The following is a 20,780-nucleotide window of genomic DNA, read 5'->3' on the forward strand; positions in this document are numbered from 1 at the left end:
AAAAAGTGATGTGACTAGATGAGACTGTGTCCCACCCAGAATGATTTTGAGTGTGCTCAAGTAACTAAAATGCACTTACTGTGTGTGTCAGCTTCCTCATCTGACTTGAAGTGAGTGAAGCTGCCAAAATTTGGACTAAGGCAGCTGATGGCTGAAGGCCAGCCTGCTGGTGTTTAAAATGCAATAAAAAAAAATGTTTGCCCAAAGCCCATCAATATTTTCCTTTCCTTCAGATCCACTTAGTCCTAAATAAGAGGACTGAGGATTTCAAGCTTAATCCTGTGCAGTTTAGGATAATTATGCTGTAAACTAATTTTTTAAACAGATCTGTCATATTAATAGCTAAATATATAAACCTAAAAGTGCTTTTCAAAAATGTAGTAAAGTCCATTAACAAATTATCCATTAAGAAATATTCACATTACTAGATTCATGAACAACTTACCACACTTTTCTAATCAGTATTTGTCAAAACCATATAGACAAAAATGACAAGACAAAGCTGAATTTTTAATTTTTTAAATAGAGTGGTAGCATGGAAAGCAACTCACCAAAATTATGCATTTTAAGACTACAACAGAGTTTACTGGCATTCCCAAAATGCAAAACGTGTTCCTGTCACACACTCTGACAGGTGTGTTAAATAAGGCAACTAAGTTTCAAGTAAAGGAAAAGTGAGACAGAGTTGGATTCCTGGATTTCAGTTACCTGTTGCATTTAAAGCTCAGTGCAATGCATTCAGCTGACAATGTCAGCAAACCAGCAGCTGACTTCATCAGTTATTCCTACAGGTATATGACTTATCTTGAGAAATCTTTTAGCCTTTTTTTCCCAGAACTTATCTTTACCATTTCATCCTGATTTCAACTCTCCCTATTTTTTTTCTTTCAGAAGGTATTCTTTATGTCAGTATCCATTTATGCAGAGCAGTAGGTTTTTCACTGTGATCATGCTTCATGACATCAAAGAGATGCAAAATGCTCTTTAGATTTATGAGCCTTCAGGCAAAAGGCAAAAGTCCATTCTTACCTGATTTTTCTTGTATTTAGAAAACTTCAAAAGAAATTTAAAATTAAGTCTTGAAACCACTAGGAAATACATATGTCTAGGATATGAAGCCTAATTACTTCCATAAAGTCACTCTGTATATAATCAATTCCTTTCTGTTAGAGCAGTAAAATTAACTTAGGTAAAGTTTTAAGGCTTTTCTTGCTACTTTGGGCTAGTTTGCTGCTATGTACAAACACTACCACAAAATAGTCTACATGCTCATTGAACCATAAACAGGTAATATAAAAATTGTGATAATTATGTGGTAAAGGATCCATTTATGATCCTCAAAACCACCATCCAAACCAAGCAAGGGTCTGAATGCAAGAAAAATAAAACAAAAACCTCAGGTCTGGTCACCCATCTCATTGAGTCCACACTGTGATGCTAAATTGTGCCCAAAGTTTAAGAAGCTTCCCTCTTGGCCTGTAACAAGTCAATTTGAGAAACATCATCTTCAGATTTTTCAAAAGCCTTCTGGAAGTAGCAGACCACAGTATAACCTTATCCTCAAACCCTCAAAGAGCCTTACTTCTTCAGAAACCTGTATTTTGAAAGCTATGCTAGGTTCCCCTGAATATCATTGTTTCCTGCCTGCCAGAAATACACCAAATAAACTGGTTTAAAGGGTCATTCTGAGAAAATTCCTTTCAAAAACTGCAATTATGTTTGCTATCTTCTCTTCTTACAGAGACAGAGGGTTATCTTAATTCAAATAAAATAACTAGTCCACACCTGAGCAGCACTTTGAGAAATACCTCACAACTTTGCTGCTCCTGCTGGTTATGGCAGGAGGTTCAGGGGTCCTTTTGTTTGGAAAGGGCTTTTTTACCTCAATATTTGAATTTGAGAATGCATGGCTTTGCAGAAACACAAGAGTGAAATCTCTTGTAAAATTATTTATTATGATTATGCTGGTCATCCCTTTAGCTCTTCTTGGTAAGTTTTGAGAGCTTAGCTCACTCATCCATTCTACTGGCTCTCCTCTTTCTGGTACAGTGCAAGAGACATGTTCAGTAGGTTTCACCTCATGGTATTATCTGACATATTTTTTGATTTACTAAGGCTACATGTTTCTTTATCCTTCAGGGACAGCTCCCAGTTCAGGGAGCATGACAAGTTAGCCTTTAAGTGAGTGTCAGGGAAATTCAGTCACTTAGAGGGTAAGCTGTCATGCTCCCTGCACTGTCACACACTTCCAGCTACTCCAAACTCTCTCATTTATGCAGGGTAGGTTGCTGGTCTAGGATTGTTTTACACACATTGGAGCATTATGCAATATGGCTGTTGGCATCTGTCTGCGGAATGATGGTAAATTAACTGCCCTGTGATCAGTACACACACAACAATCCCATGTCCATCATCCTATATAAGATAATAAATACTTCTCTCAAGAGTTTGTTTCTTTATAACATAGACAGGGAATACATAAGCAGTGTTAGCAGACAGCTTGCACAAAGCTGAGACTCTCATCACAGCACTTTGTAACTAATAAAGCAGCAAGTCTGTCACATCCTCAGGTGACCAAAGGTATGGCTGTGCTGCAGTGACATGGTGAAACACTCCCACTCTCAGAGGTCCTGAAGCAGCTCTCATTATTTGACACTAACAACACTGCAACTTACACCTGCCACCCTTATCCTTTTGCATTGGGAAAAGCCATGACTCTGCCAGCTGCATTAATGAAGTAACAGAGTATGGGAGGTCTGCTGGTGCAACAGTCACACAGGCAACCCCAGGCCTGGAATGCACACTTCTTGTGTGCTTTTCTACTCTTCTTTACAGCACCTCAGCCAGCCAGAAGGTATTTCATTTTGGGTTCTGCTCCAAGTCCATCTCTCATGGGATATACAGCACTCAAATGGTTTTGGCACTTCTTCCTTTACTAATGCTTTTTTCTTTCTTTCACTGCTCCTGCTTTCCCCATGTACTTCTATGATCTTTAAAAACTAATTTTTCCTAGCCATGAAATCTGCCCCCTTCCAGGATCCAAGGAGCAAGAAAGCACCACACCATGCTCCCATGCCTCCATCCTCCCACTAGCTGTGATGGTAGCCATGCATTTCATGGTTCTATATCTGTGAGTGGGCCACTTGCAGCTGTGTGGTGCACAAAGCTGTCATCCAAAAAGAATCTTCCCCACCTCAGTGAAAAAAATTAAATAAGCAGCATTTCTAATGTCTGGACAAGTTTTCCTACAAGACACCAGGAGGGGCTCCTTTATTTGTAGAAGTCACAGGAGCAATGTGGACATGCCAGGTTAAGGGACAAGACACATTCAGCTAATGCTAGAAACATCTTTATCATGGAATTACATGGCTGCCACCTTTAAGATAACAGTAGATCTCCCTTCAAGGAAAGGTTCCTCTTCCCTCTGTTATTTCCAATTGTAGTGGGTTGAGCAAACCCAGGACACAAGTCAAGTGACATGCCATTAAATAAATAGCATGGCACATCACTTTTCAGTGGAGGGAAGACACTGTTTGCTTTGACTGAACAGCAAATTCACCTGATTGTCAGCCAATGGCTCAAGCAGACTTAGTAAATTTAATTAATTTCTCAGTTCTGGTAGGCTGTATAAAATTGCTATACAAACTGGCTACATGCAATTAATAATCAGGGCTTCATTTCTGAAGTCTTCAGTTGTGAAGAGCATAACTCTTTTAGGTTTATGCTCTTTATTGAGCATAACTCTAGGTTTCTGAGATTACAAAGACATCAGTGTTTGATTAATAATTAGAAAAAAGAAAGTAACATGGGAAAAATGCAAATAAAACCATGATCCATTATAATACTTTAAAGCCCTCTGCCACACAGAAAAGGAATGCCTTTCTCCAGTTTCCTGTAAACCAAATGCCCTAAGTCTTTGCTAGCCTTAGTGGATCCTAATGTACTTTGCAGACAGCTCTGCTTCCAGTCTAATCAGCAATCATTCAAATTATGAGGTGAGCTAGGTGTCTGATTTAGCTCTGGCACAACTCCTCTAGGCAGGAAAAGGCCATGCCTTGAAGAACTTCATCACAACCAGCAGAACCTACTCAGTGCTCAGGATCAGCTATTAATTCCCTTCACTCCCCTGCCCTAATGCCTGGAGCATAACTACCTTTGGCATACACAGCAAGGTGTCAGTCTTCTGATAAGGCAGTTCTGAATACTAGAATTGCTACTTTAACAAATATTTGTCCTTCCAAAAGATGGTATCTGGATTGAGACCCTAATGCATTTAGCACAGCCAAATGCTCACAGTTCAGCTGCAGCTGACCATCAGGGCCAAGAGCTTACCCACCCATGAAGACTACAGGTCATCATTCTGACTCAGCAAAGTCAGATAATACTGTGTTCCTTCTACACAAAGCTACTTTGCATGAGTGTTTATTTTACAGTGGTGCATTGTAACAGTGTGCTGACCCAAAGCATACAGTATCTCAGAAGAAAGGCAATTTGGAAACACAGTATCAGCTTTGCCACTCAAGTGACAAACTTCAAGCATCTTGCTGAATTTGCACATGTTATCACTGCTGATGGCACAAACCCTTTAAATAACCAAGATTTGTATGTTCAGCTCATGGCTTCCAACAGATTTCCTCAAAGGACCAGAGCCATTGCACATCTGACTGCATCACACCTCAGCTCAGCATGAGATTCTTTCACTATACAGCTGAGTAGGGGCTCAGACCTACTCTTGTTAAGACAGAAGCCAACTATATTTTTAGTCTAAGCCCTACAACTCACAAATTTCTCTTATGCAGCAGGCAGGTAAAGCACAGTAAGGAAGACAAGACCTTCCTCAAGCCTGAGGCTAGTAATATTCAGTGAAATATTGAAATGCCTGCTTCCCCAGGGGAGAGAAGTGACTGAGAAGATCAAGTATCATGAAACAAACAAAACTGATGCAGCACCATGAAGCAAAATAACACAAATTACCCAAACTCCCACAGTTAGGGACTCAGTCTTTCTGAACGTAATTTTGAGAGATTCCTTCTCTGCTCCTACTGCTCCACTTTCCTAAGCAAACTCTGCATCCCTGTTTTCCTCAAAGCATGCCATCAGTTGCTTTCTCAGTACTGTCAATACACCCTTAAGCTTGAAGGACACATAGCATTTGGAGAAGAGAAAGCAGACTACTAGGAAGCAGCTATGCCAGGATTGTTCTCCAAAAACCTGCTTTTCAGTCCCCTTAAGGATGATTTAATTAGTTTGTTTCAAGGTAAATATAGAAAGAAGCCATCTGAAAACCTCTACAATGAAGCATTATGTTAGTAGTCTTTCAAAAAACAACAACAAAAAAAACAACAAAAAAACCCCACCCAAAACAAAAAAAAACCCAAACCCTACCTGATATAGACAAGACTTAGAGAAAACTGGTGCAAGTATGAAATCTGCTAGTAACAAGTAGCAGACTTGTTATTCACACTTTCAGACCTGAGGTAAGGAAAACACTGGTACAGAAGATGAAATGAAACTTAATGAAAAGTCCTACACAGTGAAAACCAACCATAAACCTCATTTCAAAGTTGTTATGAATTTGGCTCATTAAAGTTACACACAAATTCAAATCTGTACATTGACAGTCAAGTTCTACCATGGTCTCTAACCTATTAACTTCTTACTTTGATTTTACAACATTTATTTTCCATTTACTCTTTTTCTCAAGGAAAGGGATGCTTTAGGAGACAAAATTTTACACCAATGGACTCCTAAATCACCTCCATGTTTATTCAGACATAGCAGCACAGCTTATAAACAACACTGCCAGTTCACCTCCAGAAAAATAAACATGCATTACAGGGAATGTTTAAATGTAGTTTTGTATGTTGCACTCAGACCTGTTACCAGTAGCTAGTAGCCTGCTCAAAGTTACTAATAGCAAGTTGCTAATTAGGGATATAACACACTGCTACAGGAGTCATATTTTTGCACATGTGCCCACTGCCTTTGAAATAATCTGCTCTCACCAATACAGCATGAAATTTGAGTAGAGGTTGGTTTGTTTGGGTTGTTTATTTTTTGGGTGGTGCAGGGGGGAGGGATCAGTGGTGGTGGAATAACTAATTTTGTTGGCATTTTGAACAGTTGAGAGCAGTTATCTAATAAAGGAAGTCAGCAATATGATCACAGAATCAAACTAAGTGTAAAAGAACAAACAATTTTAGGCAGTCACACAGCTGTCTGTCAAAGTCACAATCTAGTTTGACGTGTGATGCTTCAGACACATAATTAAGCTAAACAGCTTTCAAGACAGCTTTCTTCCTTAAAACTGAAAAAGTAGGCAGTTGCTGAAACATTACCTTGTTGTTGAGCAATTATTATTAAAATAAGTCATCAGCTGCCACAAAGTATTTTTCACAGAGCAAATATTTTCAAGTATTTAAACAATTGCATCATGGCAAAATTGCCCACAGGAAGCCTAAACCAAGTTATTTTATTATTTTAAGATATTTTAAGATTGGGATTCTCCAACTCCTTAATTTGGAGATTTCTGAAACATACTATTAGAAATTCCTAAGAAATTGATGCATTTTCCTGTGCATGGAGAATCCTCCATTGTTCCTGTTTGACAAGACCAAGGTTGAAGGCAGACATTGCTAAGCTAAATTTAATGGCCTGTATTATGGAGGTCCACAAGCTTTAGTTTACTTGTTGCGTGATTATTAAAATAGAACTCTGGACATTAAAAAAAAAAGAAAAAAAATTGAGCGTGGCAGTAAAACTTTGAATTCTGATCATAATAGCAGTGGGAAGAGTATATTTGGGGGAATGTGCTTGTTGTGAGAAGAAAACTTGTTTTAACATTTGTGTGAAGGTCTGGGCAATTGTCTAGTTTTTTGCAGCCAGTCCATTCTCAGTACAGCAATACCTGAGGACAGCCACAAACAGCCACAGGTACACCCAGAGAGAAATTCAACAGGAGGAACTACAGTGGCTGAACTGAATTCTTCATTGAGTTGGTACAGTGGTTTTACTGTTCTGGAATATTTGACAGCTATGAAATATACAAGTAAAGTGTCTGGACAAAAGACTATTTTCCAGGAAATGCATCCTGCAGGGTCAAAAAACTGGAAAATCTCAGATTCACAAGCAGGAGCCAGACTCCACGTTGCAAGGCTCAAAGGTTCATGTTCAGAGATGTTTGGAACCAGCAAATGGTAAAAAGGCAGTTTTGTTTATTATTTCACTTATCTGGTTACTGACCAGTATATTAGGGTAGGTTACCCTTTTGGTTCTCTGAAACTGTTAAAACTGTCTCTGAAATCCACAAAATAAAAATAACCAGAGCAGTAGTATAATAGAATAATATTATCAGAAAAACGGATAACAAAATGAGCTACATTGGCATGTAAAGATGTCTATTGACTTCCAAATGCAATTGCTTGTATTATGTTCATAATACCTATATATTCCAAGACTTCATTCAAGCCCAACTTCTTCCATCCTTGCTGAGAATTTTTATATTGAATACTCTTTACACGGAAAGAAACAAGTAGTCTCAGAATAAACAAATAAAGTATATGGTACTTTATGGAAGTAGGTAAGTTTCCTTCCACCATGCGAGGCTACTAATCATAGCTCTTCATGTACATATAGAACACAATGCCCATAAAAGTGGAGCTTAGATGTCTAACTAGATGTACAAGTATTTTAATGGATAGCCCCATCCAATTGTTGATACACAAAAGCAGATCAGACTACAATTACAAAGGTATATACAACACCAGTGTTTACCATTATAGCAGGAGATAGCATCTGAGACACCTGATTAGCTTTCAGCAACTATTTGTTGACCCATTTTTCAGGAAAATCCCTCTTCTATTCAGTAAACTGTTCTTAACTCAGAATTAGATGCAGGCATATTTGTAAGAGGTGCTGCTCAGCTATTTAAGCTCATGAAAGCTACTTTTGCAGAGCCAGCAGAGGGAGTACAGACATCATTTTACTTATCAGCTGTGAAAAAGATACCTTGTAAGAAAGCACTAAAAGAGCTGTGCCTGCAAATCTAATGCACTTAGTTTAAAGCATGCCAAGAACTTTCTCAGTCTTTCATAGACATGTATGTCAATGGGCAGTACAGTTGGTGTTTTGTTTCTGATCCTCAAATGGCTGTAAGATCTTGAAAGTCTCATACCTGATGAATAACAGGAGCAACTCTAGCAGTGCTAACAAGTACCATACGGTCTGATGCTTCATATGCATAAAAAGAAGAATAACCAAAAATCTCAACAACCAAAACCATTACATAGCTGCTATTCAAGCTTTTATTCCTATGGATTCTGCTGTTTCTCAGTTTCTGAAAAACCAAATCCTTTTGGTTGTCCATTACTTAAGAAAACAACTGGAAGACAAGCTGAAGAATTTGAGTTCAAGACACCTCAAGCAAAGGAGCCAGGAAGGCACATAGCAGTGTTGGACTAGAAGGTAACAAACAGGGAACCTTTCTGGTTCAGATATTCAGAGGCACACACCTCCTGGCAAATCTGGTTTTACACAGCCTCTGAGGCAAGAGCTCTGCTGCTTTATTTAGCATTTCCATTGATCAGCCTGCTTTGGAGTTGACAATTATGACTGAACTGTGTTGACACAGGGGCGGCTGTGGAAACAGTTTTGGAAAGAGAAATAGGCTTCCAGCAGATATATCGATACCTTGTTGCCATCTCATGGAGGTGAACCCAAAACTCTAGGCCAACATGAGACAACATACCTTCCTGGCAAAAACTCCAAACAGACACCCACATTTTTTGTACAAGGCTAAACTCATATAAAATTCTTTCCAATCTTACACACTTATATAACTTTCTGGGTGGCTATGTCTAAGTTTCACTATTTCTATGTCTATACATTAGTACAAGTATGTATATGTATATAAGAAACTCATGTAAGTGCAATAAATGCCTTTGTCTCAAAGTTTCCTCTAGAAGAACAGCAAAACACTCTTCCTCCCAAAGAAAAGATAAATTTCCATCATCTTAAACTTCACATGAACTTTAAAAAGCTTTGACAGCTTGAATCATTAGATTTTGATTACTACCTACCAAAGAATGTGCCTGTAGCTACATAATTTAGCCTTCACTTGTTTCAGGCTTTAAAAATAGAAGAAACACCCTTCAGCAAATTAGATAGCTGGTTTTTTCTCCCCATCTACAAGAAAGTGGTGTTCACTTCTCAACTTCATTTTCACGTGGCAGATTCACAAAATTAGTAAGTCAGAGTGGGCTGAACTGGTTCCCATCTTACAGGGCTTACATGATATTTTATAGCTGATTAAAAGTTTTTACCCCTATCATGCAACAAAGCTATCTCACAGTTTTCTGGTGAAACTCAGAGCTTCTGCAGTGTTCTCCATTTCTGTGCTGTGCCTGGGTGGTTCCCAGGACTCCAGCTAGGCTGCTCAATACCTTCTATGCAAAGCAACCACAGCAAGGAAAGCCATGCTTCTTGCATCACAAGCATGGTGATGATCAAGTATCAGGATGCATACCAACCACTCTGAACAGCCCTTACACCTCCCAAACTTATTGCAGTCTCTTGTGACAATAGTGAAGCTCCTGCAGGTACACAAAAAGCTTATATAGATAGTAAAAATGGTTTTTTTCAGGCAGATTGGTTATCTAACCAAAGTCACTACACAGATAACCCAATGCCAGTGCATTAAAACATGGCACAGAACTACACTGAACCTGCTTGAGTGAAGCAAATATGAAACCATGCTCGCAGGAAATATACCACAAATTCTAATTCATCCGGCAACTGAGCCTTGCTAAGCTCCCAGCTATGTTTATAACACACTTTACATTTGAGAGGCTGACATTGGGCTTCTAATCAGCAAGTTAAGACACATGATCCATTTATATAAAGTAAGTCGGGTGTTGGGGAAAGCGCTGAAAAGCCCCTTGAAACATGAGCATCCTTCCTCTTGGTGAAGTTGGTACAGCAAACTCCACAGAATTGTATACTTTAGAATTATTACAGCTGCCTTTAAGGATATACATGGCTTGTTGTTATCTCAGTTTTTAACCTGAAAACCTTCAATTTGGTACACAAATGAACAACTAATGATTCTAGCATTAATCACTCCCCAAGATTCAGTACTTCAATAATTTGTAAAAGACAGCATGCAGATGCAAGACAAATAGATGCAAGACCTTTTTTAAAAGTCAGTGTTGAAATTGTGCTCTTCCCCATCAGCTGTTTTCACCACCTGAAGGGTCTTTCTCAAGTTCCAAAGCCTATGTGCATTTTGTGGATTAAAATTTTACATTCCTTCCATTATACACAAGATTCACTTGACCAAACAGGAACACCAACCTCTAAGGTAAGCACTTCAGGCACTTTTTGTAAACAGGCATGGATAAATTCAAACATATATCTGAATATTAAATTTAGCCACCTAGGACATGATCTAAAATAGTCACACGAATCTCATCTTAGATGAGCTTGTGTCACTTCAGCAAGAGGCAGCCCAGAGTGACTGGTTTCAGTTTTTTAAGACGCTTATGTAAGTGGCCAGGATTGCTCTGCCAAAGTTAAGCAGTCGGCTGGGCTGAACTCGCATATCAAGCAGCTGCACTACCATGTCAGAGCAAGAGGAAGGATGTGGCTTCACAGTTAGTTTAGGAATACCCAAGCCTGTGCTAGTGCCAGAAGGTACAGCCCTGCGCCAGCCCGCCGCTCACCTGACCTCAAGGTCAGGGGACAGCCCTAGATGAGAACGGGCGACAAGCAGGACAGCAGCAACACCAGCGGTTCCTCCTGAAGGTCACACAGCCACGGGGACAGCCCCTTCCAGCCAGCACAGGCCTCACCAGCTCAAGTCAATCATGGAAGCTATTCCCCACAGCCCTGGCTCATCCTGGGAAAAGAGGAGCCTGGCTGCACCTTCCCTCCAAGGTCCCCCTACAGACCATCACCAGGGTCTCTCTTCAGCCTTCCAGATCCAGCAAAGCCACCCCACTCCTCCCCATGCTCCACAGGACAGCCCCTCATGGGCTGTCAGGAGAGGTGCAAAACCATTTCTGGATGTGTCTCACAAGCACAGCTAAAGGCAAAGCCCACTGGTCACACTCTTGCTCATGCTGCCCAGCAAGGGCCAGTCCTTGCCAGCACAGGAGAGCCCTTTGGCTGGCTCAGGCTCCCTGCCCTGCAGGGTGGCCAAGACCTTTCCTACAGGCATTCTCCTCCCCACTGCAGGGTACAGGTGCCAGCCAGCCTCAGCTCTCCTGCTCACCCTCACTCCAGGAATCTAGGCCATGCAGTAGCCCTACAACCACGTCACCATTTTCAGCTACTGCCAACTGTGACAGCAAAGAGGAAAGCCTGTCAGAAGTGTTTTTACTTTGTCAGCTCAGGAAGAGCCTTTGGCAGCTCCCCATCAGGAGCTTGAAATTGGCCTGTTTTACAATAGCTGCCTCAAAGTAACATGTATTAACTTTGTCCAGTTCAAAGCACTTTGCCCAGGGTTATGTATACAACCTTATTCTCCATATTAACTTCTATAGTAGCCTTAGATTTGACTATCAATAGAAGGCAAATATAAAGCTTTGAGCCTATGCAAATTCAGTGTAGCAGTTTTGGAATGAGAGGTTCATCTATAAAGAATGTTACAGCTATCTTCCCAGAAAATATGAAGTACTCCCCTCAAGCATACATCCCTTGTATTTTTCCATCTGGTAAACCAATTTCCTGTGTTAGAAGGTAGCACAATAAAGTTTTAGTGTGTCATATTTCGCACAACCAAGGCAACTTTTTCTAAACCATTTTGCTAATATGGTTTGAGGAGCTGCTGTCCAGTGCCCGACAACATCAGAATCAACAAGAAAAAAGAAAGCCATACACAAATTACTCACAAGCAAGCAAGACTTAGCATTTTATACTGCTTTATATGCTGGCATCTAATTTTGGATGTGAGTGTTTGTACCAAAGTTCTTTCAAAAGGTTCCCATAACTTGGTATGCTTTGCAAAGCGGGTGTCTCTATATGAAGGACAAATCCACTGTAAGTGCCTCCACTACCAGTAAACAACAGATACACACACAAATCTAGAAAATTATACCATGCTTTTCTTAAATCCCAGAGAATTTAGTCCTTTATTCCCAAATCTCTTACAACTCACTTTAGAAACACAGCTCTAGTTAAACAACAAATCCTTAGATCTGCAGTCACCACAGCAAGATCCACCTATGACCAAAATGCATCTGAAATCAGACTCTGTGAAGTTGTCAAGATGTTTCACTGTGCAAAGCAGGTTCATTGCAGAATAAGGAAAATCACTGACAATGTTAACTACATGGATTTCAGAGCAGAAGTAGGTGAACACAAGCTGCAATGATTTGTGTTATTAATAAAGCAGAAGAAAAGCAGTTGTGCTAGCAGTGGTAAAGCACCTTCCCTACTCTCCCCAGCTGTCAGTCTCAACTATGCACATTTGAAAGCCATCTGGCACAGACCCTGACAGTCAGTTTAGATAATTTCATGTTTCATACAGCTTTAACTGAGCGGGGCTGGTAGACACTGCTCTAATTTAGGTATTGATTTGCACTATGTTCCATAGGCTTCATGAAGTTCTGTACCAGATTCATTTCAAAGTGAAAAAAGATTGACAGATCCAAGCAATGTAAAGCAATCTGAAATACAATATCAACACTCATAGCAATAGCACCTGGATGGAAGCAAAAAACTCCTGTTGAATACACATATTAAAATCCTGACCTACTATCTAATAGATCTAAATAACCAGAAGAGATTCAAAACTATCACCATTTCTTAAAGAGCTTAAGGGCTAGCCATACCTGCCACCTTTTCTACCCATTTATTGTTACTGCCTAGTCATTCCTTTCTATATAGAAACATCAGAAAGCAAGTCTGGATGCTCAACACAAGCACAAGTTCTTTTCCTCCATTGTAGTATCAGCAACCACCTAGGCATATAGCTCTTGTGCTTTAACCAAATACATTTTTTATGGAACCCCATTAATTTAAAATTGGCACTAAAGCCACTCTCCCATCTACTATCAAAACAATAACTTCCAGTTCTCCTATGTGAAAGGGTTACTGTTCTCTAGGGAATGGTTTCACGTGAGTACTGCACAAGGAGGAATATCCCCAATCACCAATCCAAAGATTTGTGTTGCTTTCCTCATGTAAGCCTCTTCTCACCTTGGAGAGACCAGTTTGTGAACAAAGATTGTGTAACAAACCATCTAGTGGTGCACAGAGCAGACTCAAAGTGGCAGAGATAGCACAAAGGAGGGGGGAATTATTGCAGTTAGCCTAAGATGGAAATGAAAGTAGCCATTAGGTCATCTCAGCCAGCCCATGAAACTTTGTACTCACAGTGACAAGCCAAATAAATAGGCAACCACAAATTAAGCTCTTTGTCCTCAGTCTCTTGGATTATGCTGATCAAGAAGGCCATCATAAGTCTGACAAAACTTTGGAATATTAAAAAGGCATCAAACATATTAACAGAAGTGACATATTAACAGAAGTTGGGGACTTAAAAGACTCCTATCACTTTAAACACCTACCATACAAAACCAAATGTTTTCCAAGCTTTTGGAGAGTCACAGTGACCACCTTTAACTTCTTAGAACACTCTACAAATATTCTTTTCTAAAAGTGGAGCTACAAGACTTCTTTATTGCTAGTGGCCTAAGTTCCTTATTTCAATAAAGACTATAGCACTATGGTTATTTCTTTCTACAGTGGAAAAAAAAAAAATCCATCAAACACATCTAGTGACTCTTCCTCCTATCCCCATATGGAGTGACCAGTTGTTTTATTTATAATCTTGACAGAAGCCAAAATACACACCACAAACAACACATCCTTGTATTTGCAGAGACACAGGGGCAATCCTGAAAGAGTCATGCAGACAAGCCACCAGTCACTGGTCAAATAACAAGCACAGAAAAAGTTATGTGATTTCTATATAAAGGCATATCTGTAACAGTTCAGAGAAGAGCATTTGATTTTTCTTTCACTGGTGTACGCAATATAAAGATAATTAAATTAATCTTTGATACAAAACCTTTAAATTAATATTAAAAGTTTTAGTTGACATAAGCAGGAAAAGAGCACACCACCACAACCCTTGGGGCACGTCCCAGATGTTAGATAGCTGCTTAAAGGAGAGTGGGCTGAATCATCTTTCCTGCCTTGAGTTGGGGTTTGCTGCTATCAGCTATGCAGAGTATGGTACATGCTGGGCCTCCTCTGACCAGACACTGTACACCAAGTGTGAGAAACCAATAGCATTGTTTTCCCTGCTGCTACCTTATCTTTCTGTGAATATAAGGGCACAAGAAAGGGTAGCAGATTACAAGTGATAGGCTCTCAGAAGTGTGTTTTAAGAACATGTTTCCTGTGCTCACTGGCAATGAAGGCAACATCCACCTCATATGCAATATTTAAAAAATGAAACATGCAAACTACTAAAGTCCACTGTAAATAGGAGGCCGTGCAGAAACTTACCTAACTCTCTTCTACGAAGCAGCATCAGGTTATAGCCAGCAAGAAGCCAGGGCTACCCCTAGTGCTGAGAGTGGTCATGCTGTAAGTGGCAGAACCAGCCAGTCTTAGTGGCCAGCACCAAAAGGTATCAAATGTCATCCTCGAAATGCATCTGTGCATTCTTTAACTGCACAGTAAAATTGCAAACACCAGTAAGGAAGAATATGTTCTCTTTCTCAATCCATTTCCTTTCAAAGACGAGGCAGATGTTATTTGTCTGCTTTGTAACAGCAATTACATATTATCTCTTACTGGACAGAAAAATAAGTTATATTTATTTTCAAAGCTATTTCTGATTTCTTTTTTAAATGCCTCCTACATTTTCCTTAGATTTCTTCTCCCACAAGACCTTTCAAAAACCAATGGAGAAAGCCTCACACCTACTTTGCAATTCACCAAAATTAAACTAATAACACCTCCTGCTGTCATCTGTCAGTTAGAGTAAGATTTATAAGTGGCAGCAGAAATAATTTTCATAACGTTTACTGGAATATCAATAGATTGAACAGACAGATTCTTCAAAGATACTGCTCATACTGAGTGAAATCTTCATGAAAACTAGAAATTATTTTTAATTAACTGTATTTGAAAGCCTGATAATTTAAAAATAAAAGACAAACTGGACAACACCATGCCTTTTTGCAGAAATGACATTCTGTGCAAGTGCAACTGTTCCAAGATGGGTCAGTCTAATATTCTGCCTGTTGATTTCATTGTACTTGTCACCTCCTAGAAACAGTCCTTCTGTACTGCTCATTATCATTGCTTACATCTTCTGTGTGAAACTGCTGAACACATTTTTGCTCTTTACATGTGTTAACAGATGTTTGGAGGGCTTCATGAAGAAAAAAATCTTACTGTTTTATCACTCTGCTGTTCAATTAATGAACATGGTATTTTCAGCTAACTGAAGCCTAAGTTAGGAGAACATTAATATTAGGTATTGAAAACTGAAGGAATCCAATCTTTATAAAGGCAAGCTATTTTGAATTAAACCAGAAAATCTTAATGCTTGAAAGAAATACCCATCCTCTTCATAAAGCATCACAGGTTCACTTTCCTTTTTCAAACCAGCAACAGTACCACCTCATGTCTCCTGCTTCCCTTGTTCTTTGATCTGTTAAACTTTGCAAGAAGAAACAAAAATGTCTTAAGAGAAAATTTAACAGGTTTAAATAAAAAACCAAAAACCCTGCTTGAGACCATTGCACACACTCTAGAAAGCCAGTAGGCAGAGCTAATCCTAGCTTTTTACACACAATTCTGCAACTCCTAGATTTTATCTTGTTTTTAATTAAAATACTCTATAGAGAAAGATCCTTATCTCCTGAGCTGCAACTTTTAACAAGTCTTATTAGTATTATTGCTTATTTTAAGACACATAGAGAATACCAGAGAATACAAATTTAAGACTTTTACTGCAATTGTATTGATCCTTTTGTAAAAAAGTAAGCATTCATTTCTATAACAGATCTCTTATCGATTTCAGCAGTCTTCCTCATTTCTCAAAAGATATTTACTTTTCTATGCCCAGGACTAATCATAGCTGTTCATCATTCTGCATTACATTTTGCTAACTGAAACCTGACTTCACCTTTAAATAAAATGTGAATCCCTTTTAGCACTAGTATTATTTTCTCTTTAGAAACAGAAGAGAATATATATAAAAATAAAGAGTTTAAACACTGAAAGGCATTACTGAGGTCACATTTCAGTGGTAAAGAATGCCATTAATATTTAGTCTACCTTAATGGAAGAAATTCGAGTTAGAAGATACTTTAGGTTATCTTGTCCACCTCATGTCAAGGGAGACTTGCTTGCTATGGCATGTTATTGATTGTTTTGTCAGCTTCATTTTGAACTTGGCAGTTAAGAGTAAGTTTGCAGCTCTAAAATCTTCAATGTTGGTGATGTTAATTCTTCCAAAGCATCTGTTTTTGAGGTGGCTCTAGCAGATCCAGTCTATGTTTCTTCCTTTTCAGTATTATCTCATGATTACCTCTTATTTATCACATTTTCCTCTCCAAATAAATTCAAACAGTTAAAGTAAAGATAATAGTAGTAATTACTAGACCTTTGTGCCTTTGCTACAGGACACTTTCAAGCCTCAAATTCATTTGAAGCTTTCTACTACTTTAGAGGTTTGCAATTTTAACAGCTGACAGAAATTCTCTATATAGTGGTCCACAAAATAATAATTTTCTAAACTAGACTCTACTTTCAGACTACAGTGGATTTTAATTTGTGGGATTACCCCCAAATTATCAACTGAATACGTATTACATGAATGGGGACCCTTTCCTAGTACCATTATCTGTATACAATGTAACTTTACTTAAGAAATTGATACACAGTTTACTCAATGCCAATGTGACAGAAGTCATGTTTTCTGCTTTAAATTCCCAAAAACATTTACTTAATATGCAAAAGCAATAGTATGCGTGCTTATCAAACGGTATGCCCACAATTCCCCTTAAAATTAGTTTTGACCTGTATTATTTTAGTGATCCACGTGGCTTTCCATGCCTTTTTCTTTGAGTGCACAAAAGTAATAATGTTGCAATTTAGCACCGGCATAGGAACATTGATTGGGAAAACCTGCAAGTATCTGTACACAGCACAGGATTCACGTTTCCTTCAGCTAACTCAGCCTGGGTTGGTTACCATAATCATCAGTAGGAGCAGCAATAAACCGAACCACACAATGATGCTCTTCCAGACCGAAAATTTCACATGGAAGTGTATGAGTCTTTTTCCTCACTGAATTCAGTGACCACTTTTTCCACTGACACCGAGAGTTTCCATTCATTATGCCATAAGTATTAAAGTCCTAGTACATTGGAAGCTATTCCTGCCAGAAGAGCCAATAGTTTAAAGATACACAAGTTTACTTCTATTGGAATTCACAATTTGTGGTGTTTGGAAGAAATCCTCCAAAAGCACTAACAAACAGCTGAAAAAAAAAATGGCCCTGGCTATAGCTACAGCTACCACCTTCTGAACTAAGGAACTGGCAAGTTATCTAACCAACACCCTTCCAAACACCTAAACACATTATTTTAACACAAATTCACTAGGACCCAGCAATGTTTTAGAGATGCAGCAGTTTCTCTACACGAGGTGGTTTTCCCAAGGCATGCTCACTTCATTCCCCAGGAAATCCAAGATTGCCAACCGCTAATGATGGAAGGTATTTCACAAGCACAGTGGGCTTGACTTCTAAGAAGGGACAGTCACCTAGCCAGTCACCTCTCAAGCACTGTGAAGGAGATACCAGCAAACATTCTCAGAATGATGATTTCAGACACAGCATAGGGTACTATCACCAGTTCCTTCTGAACATATCTTCAGAAGAAAGCCTCAGCAACTGGTTACAATTTTACGAATGCCATATTTAACAGGTACTTGAGGATTTCTGTAATGTGGATCGTAAAATGACCAAAAAAAAAAAAGCCCCCGAAATTTTATTGCTGTTCATTTCTCTTGTCACCAGCCGCTACATTTTAAAAAGTCAAACGTAAAACAAGATTTTTGTAGAGTATGGATCATGCACAGAACTGCATAAAGGACTATTACAGCTGAACTAACACACTGGCCCTCAGACTGCGAACCCCGGAACACACTCAACCACAGCTCTCCGCTCCTAAACGCTTCCCTGGGCTCAGGCTGAGCCCCTTCCTGCCCCTGGTGAACACCACTCGCACAGCCGCTCTAAAAGAAACGCTCCCGGGGACCAGAGACCGCTTTTCACGAGATCTTCCTCTCGAAATCCTAAATCCTTCCGACTTCAGCCTTTACCGACTGACCGAGCGGCTGGGCAGGAAGCCAGAGCAGACGGCAGCGCGGACATCCACCCCACTCCGCCCCACGGCGAGCGCTGCCTCCCGCGCCCGGCAGCAGCCAGCCATCCCCGGCGGAGGCTCCAGCCCGCTCCCGAACTCACGTGGTGCCACAGCCAAAGGTTACACGCACCGCCGGGACGAGGATGACACCGCCGTTAGAGGCGCTTCCCTCCGCGGGGACAGGCTCACCCCCGGCGGAACGCCCGCGGGGGATTCGCTCTCCCGGCACCCGAGGCGGTGCCGCATCCCCTCCTCGTCCGCGCCGGTCGATGAGCAGCCCGGCCAGGCATCGATAAATCAAACCAGCTCGTCCGCTCCGACGGAAAGCGGCGTACGACTCAGCCGCGGCCAAAAACACCGCCCTGGGGGCGCGGCGGCCGGGCGAGGCGGCGCGGGTGCGGGTGCCGGGCTCCCAGCCCCCGCGGGGCGGCGAAGTGCCCGGGATGTCGGTGTCGTGCTGCCGCAGCGGGCTAATCCCGGCTACTTAACCCGGCGGGCGGCGGGGGCTGAGGACCACCTTAATCCTCGGCGTGTGCGCGCCCGCCCGCCGGGAGCTCGCAGGGCCGTGGCGAGCCGGCCGCGTCCGGCCGCGGGGTCCCGGCGCCGAGGCGGTGCGCTCCCGCGGCGGCTCAGCCCCGCATCTGCTGCCCTCAAGGTCACGCTGCGCCCCGGCTGCACGGTGGCGGCCAGGTGCACGCTCCGGTTACCTGTAGGGAAAACCGGCAAAAGCCCGGCGGCTCGGCACCCAGCCCCTCCGGCCGCGCCGCCCCCTCGAGCGAGCCCGGCACCGCTGGCAGCCCCGCGGAGGGAGCGGAGCCCCGCGGCGGGAGAGAGGAGCCACGCTGCACCCTGCCGCCCCGCTGCCGCCCGCCCTGGTCGGGCCGGCCGGGAGGAGAGGCGCCCCGAGACCGCCGCCCGCCGCGCTTACCTCTGCGCCGTGGGCCGACACAGCCGCCGGCCGGGGGCCGGGACGAGGCGCCCGCGAACCTGACGCCGCCCGCCCGTTCGCTCGCTCGCTCGCCGAGCGCACAAGGTCCCCGTGCTCCCCGCCCTGCCCACGGCCGGCCGGCCCGCCGCGCCGCCCCCACCCTGCGGCCCGCGCGAGGAGGGCGGGAGAGGGGGCGGGGGGGGTGAAGCGGCGACCGAATTGGGGAGGGAAGGAGGGAGGGAGGGGGCACCGGCGCGGGGAGAGCCGGGGGAGGAGAAGGAAGGAGGGAGGGAGGGGGGCGCGGACCGCCCGCCCCGCCCCCGTCGGCTCACCGGCAGGAATCAGCGATTCACCCTCCTCGCGGGCGCTCCCACCGCCGCCGCCGTCGCCGCCGCTCCCCGGGGTCCGCCCGCCTCCGTTCCCCCGCAAGCCCCGGGCAGCGCCGAACGCGCCGCCGAGCCCCTGCGCCGCACGGCAACCGCTACCGGAGCCGGGCGCCACCGGGCAGGGCGGGGCTGGGCGGGGCGGAGCGCCGCTGTCCGCCCGCCCCCCGCCTCCGCCCGCCCGCCGCTGTCACTCACCTCCCCGCGCCCGCCGCCCTGCTCTCCGGCGCCGCGCCCGCCGGTCCCCGCCGCCTCCCTCGCCGCCCGCGGAGTGCGGCCCACGTGACGGGGCCCCTCGCTCCGCAGAGGAAGGGGGGTCCCGACGTGCGGAGCCTTCAATGGGGGAGGCGGAGGCGGGGCCCCGGTAGGCACGGCGCCCGCGGAGGCGGAGCCCCGCTGCTGCCCGCCCGCCGCCGCCGCCGCCACTGGCGGGAGGGAGGCTGACGCGCTTGTTTCCATGACGTCGGCGGGCGGGGGCCGCGGCGTTTGATGGAGCCCGGCGGGCTTCGGGGGTCGGTGACTTTGCACGAGCGGCTCCCGCGGGGCGGGGCGGGGGCGAGGGCGAGGCGGGGGTGTCGCGTCGCGTCCCTCCGCCCGTGGGTCGCGGGTCGCCTCGAAAGGGCGGGGATCCCCCGGCGGCGGGAGAGGCCGCGGTCCCACGAGGGAGGGGTGGCCACCGGCCGGACCGGGGCGCGTCGACTGCCCCGGTGGGCGGGGGCCGTGCGCGGTGCCGGAGCCGTCCCAGGGGCGGGGGCGATGCCGTCGGAAGAGGCGCCCTAAGGGACCGCCAGGCGCCCGGGGCGCGGTCCTTGCTGCCCCAGAGGGCGCCGTGCCGTGCCGTGCCGTGCCGTGCCGTGCCGTGCCGTGCCGTGCCCGCCGGAGCGGGGGCCGCAGCCGGAGCGGTGTGCCCCACGGCCTCCCCCCTTGCCGGGAGCAGCCGGGGGGAGCGGCGTTGGCGGGCGCGGCGGAGCCCGGGCGAGGCTCCGCTGTGCCTGCCGGGGTGCGCTGCGGCAGCAGGTCCCTGTTGCGTGGGGCCGGAGCGGCAGGAACCAGCGTGTCGCTCGCTGCCCACGG

The 20,780-nt window shown here is 43.9% G+C and overlaps 1 protein-coding gene and 1 long non-coding RNA gene across 7 annotated transcripts in view; one reads left to right on the forward strand and one right to left on the reverse strand.

The window, feature by feature from the left end:
- The window catches only part of ATP2B1 (ATPase plasma membrane Ca2+ transporting 1), a 58,740-nt gene extending 38,886 nt beyond the window's left edge, over positions 1 to 19,854 (reverse strand). For 3 of the 6 annotated variants that reach the window (XM_079304845.1, XM_079304843.1, XM_079304840.1), the window contains exon 1: positions 19,324 to 19,475. The gene's annotated coding sequence lies outside the window, so the exon portion shown is untranslated. Of the gene's footprint in view, positions 1 to 18,496; positions 18,855 to 19,323; positions 19,476 to 19,655 lie in introns of those variants that run through there. The other 3 variants (XM_079304844.1, XM_079304841.1, XM_079304842.1) reach the window with 2 other exon arrangements.
- The window catches only part of LOC306800726, a 599,049-nt gene that overhangs the window by 521,655 nt on the left and 56,614 nt on the right, over positions 1 to 20,780 (forward strand). The gene's annotated exons all lie outside the window — the stretch shown is intronic.

This window comes from Erithacus rubecula, assembly GCF_903797595.1.
Source record: "Erithacus rubecula genome assembly, chromosome: 4".
NCBI classification, from domain to species: domain Eukaryota; kingdom Metazoa; phylum Chordata; class Aves; order Passeriformes; family Muscicapidae; genus Erithacus; species Erithacus rubecula.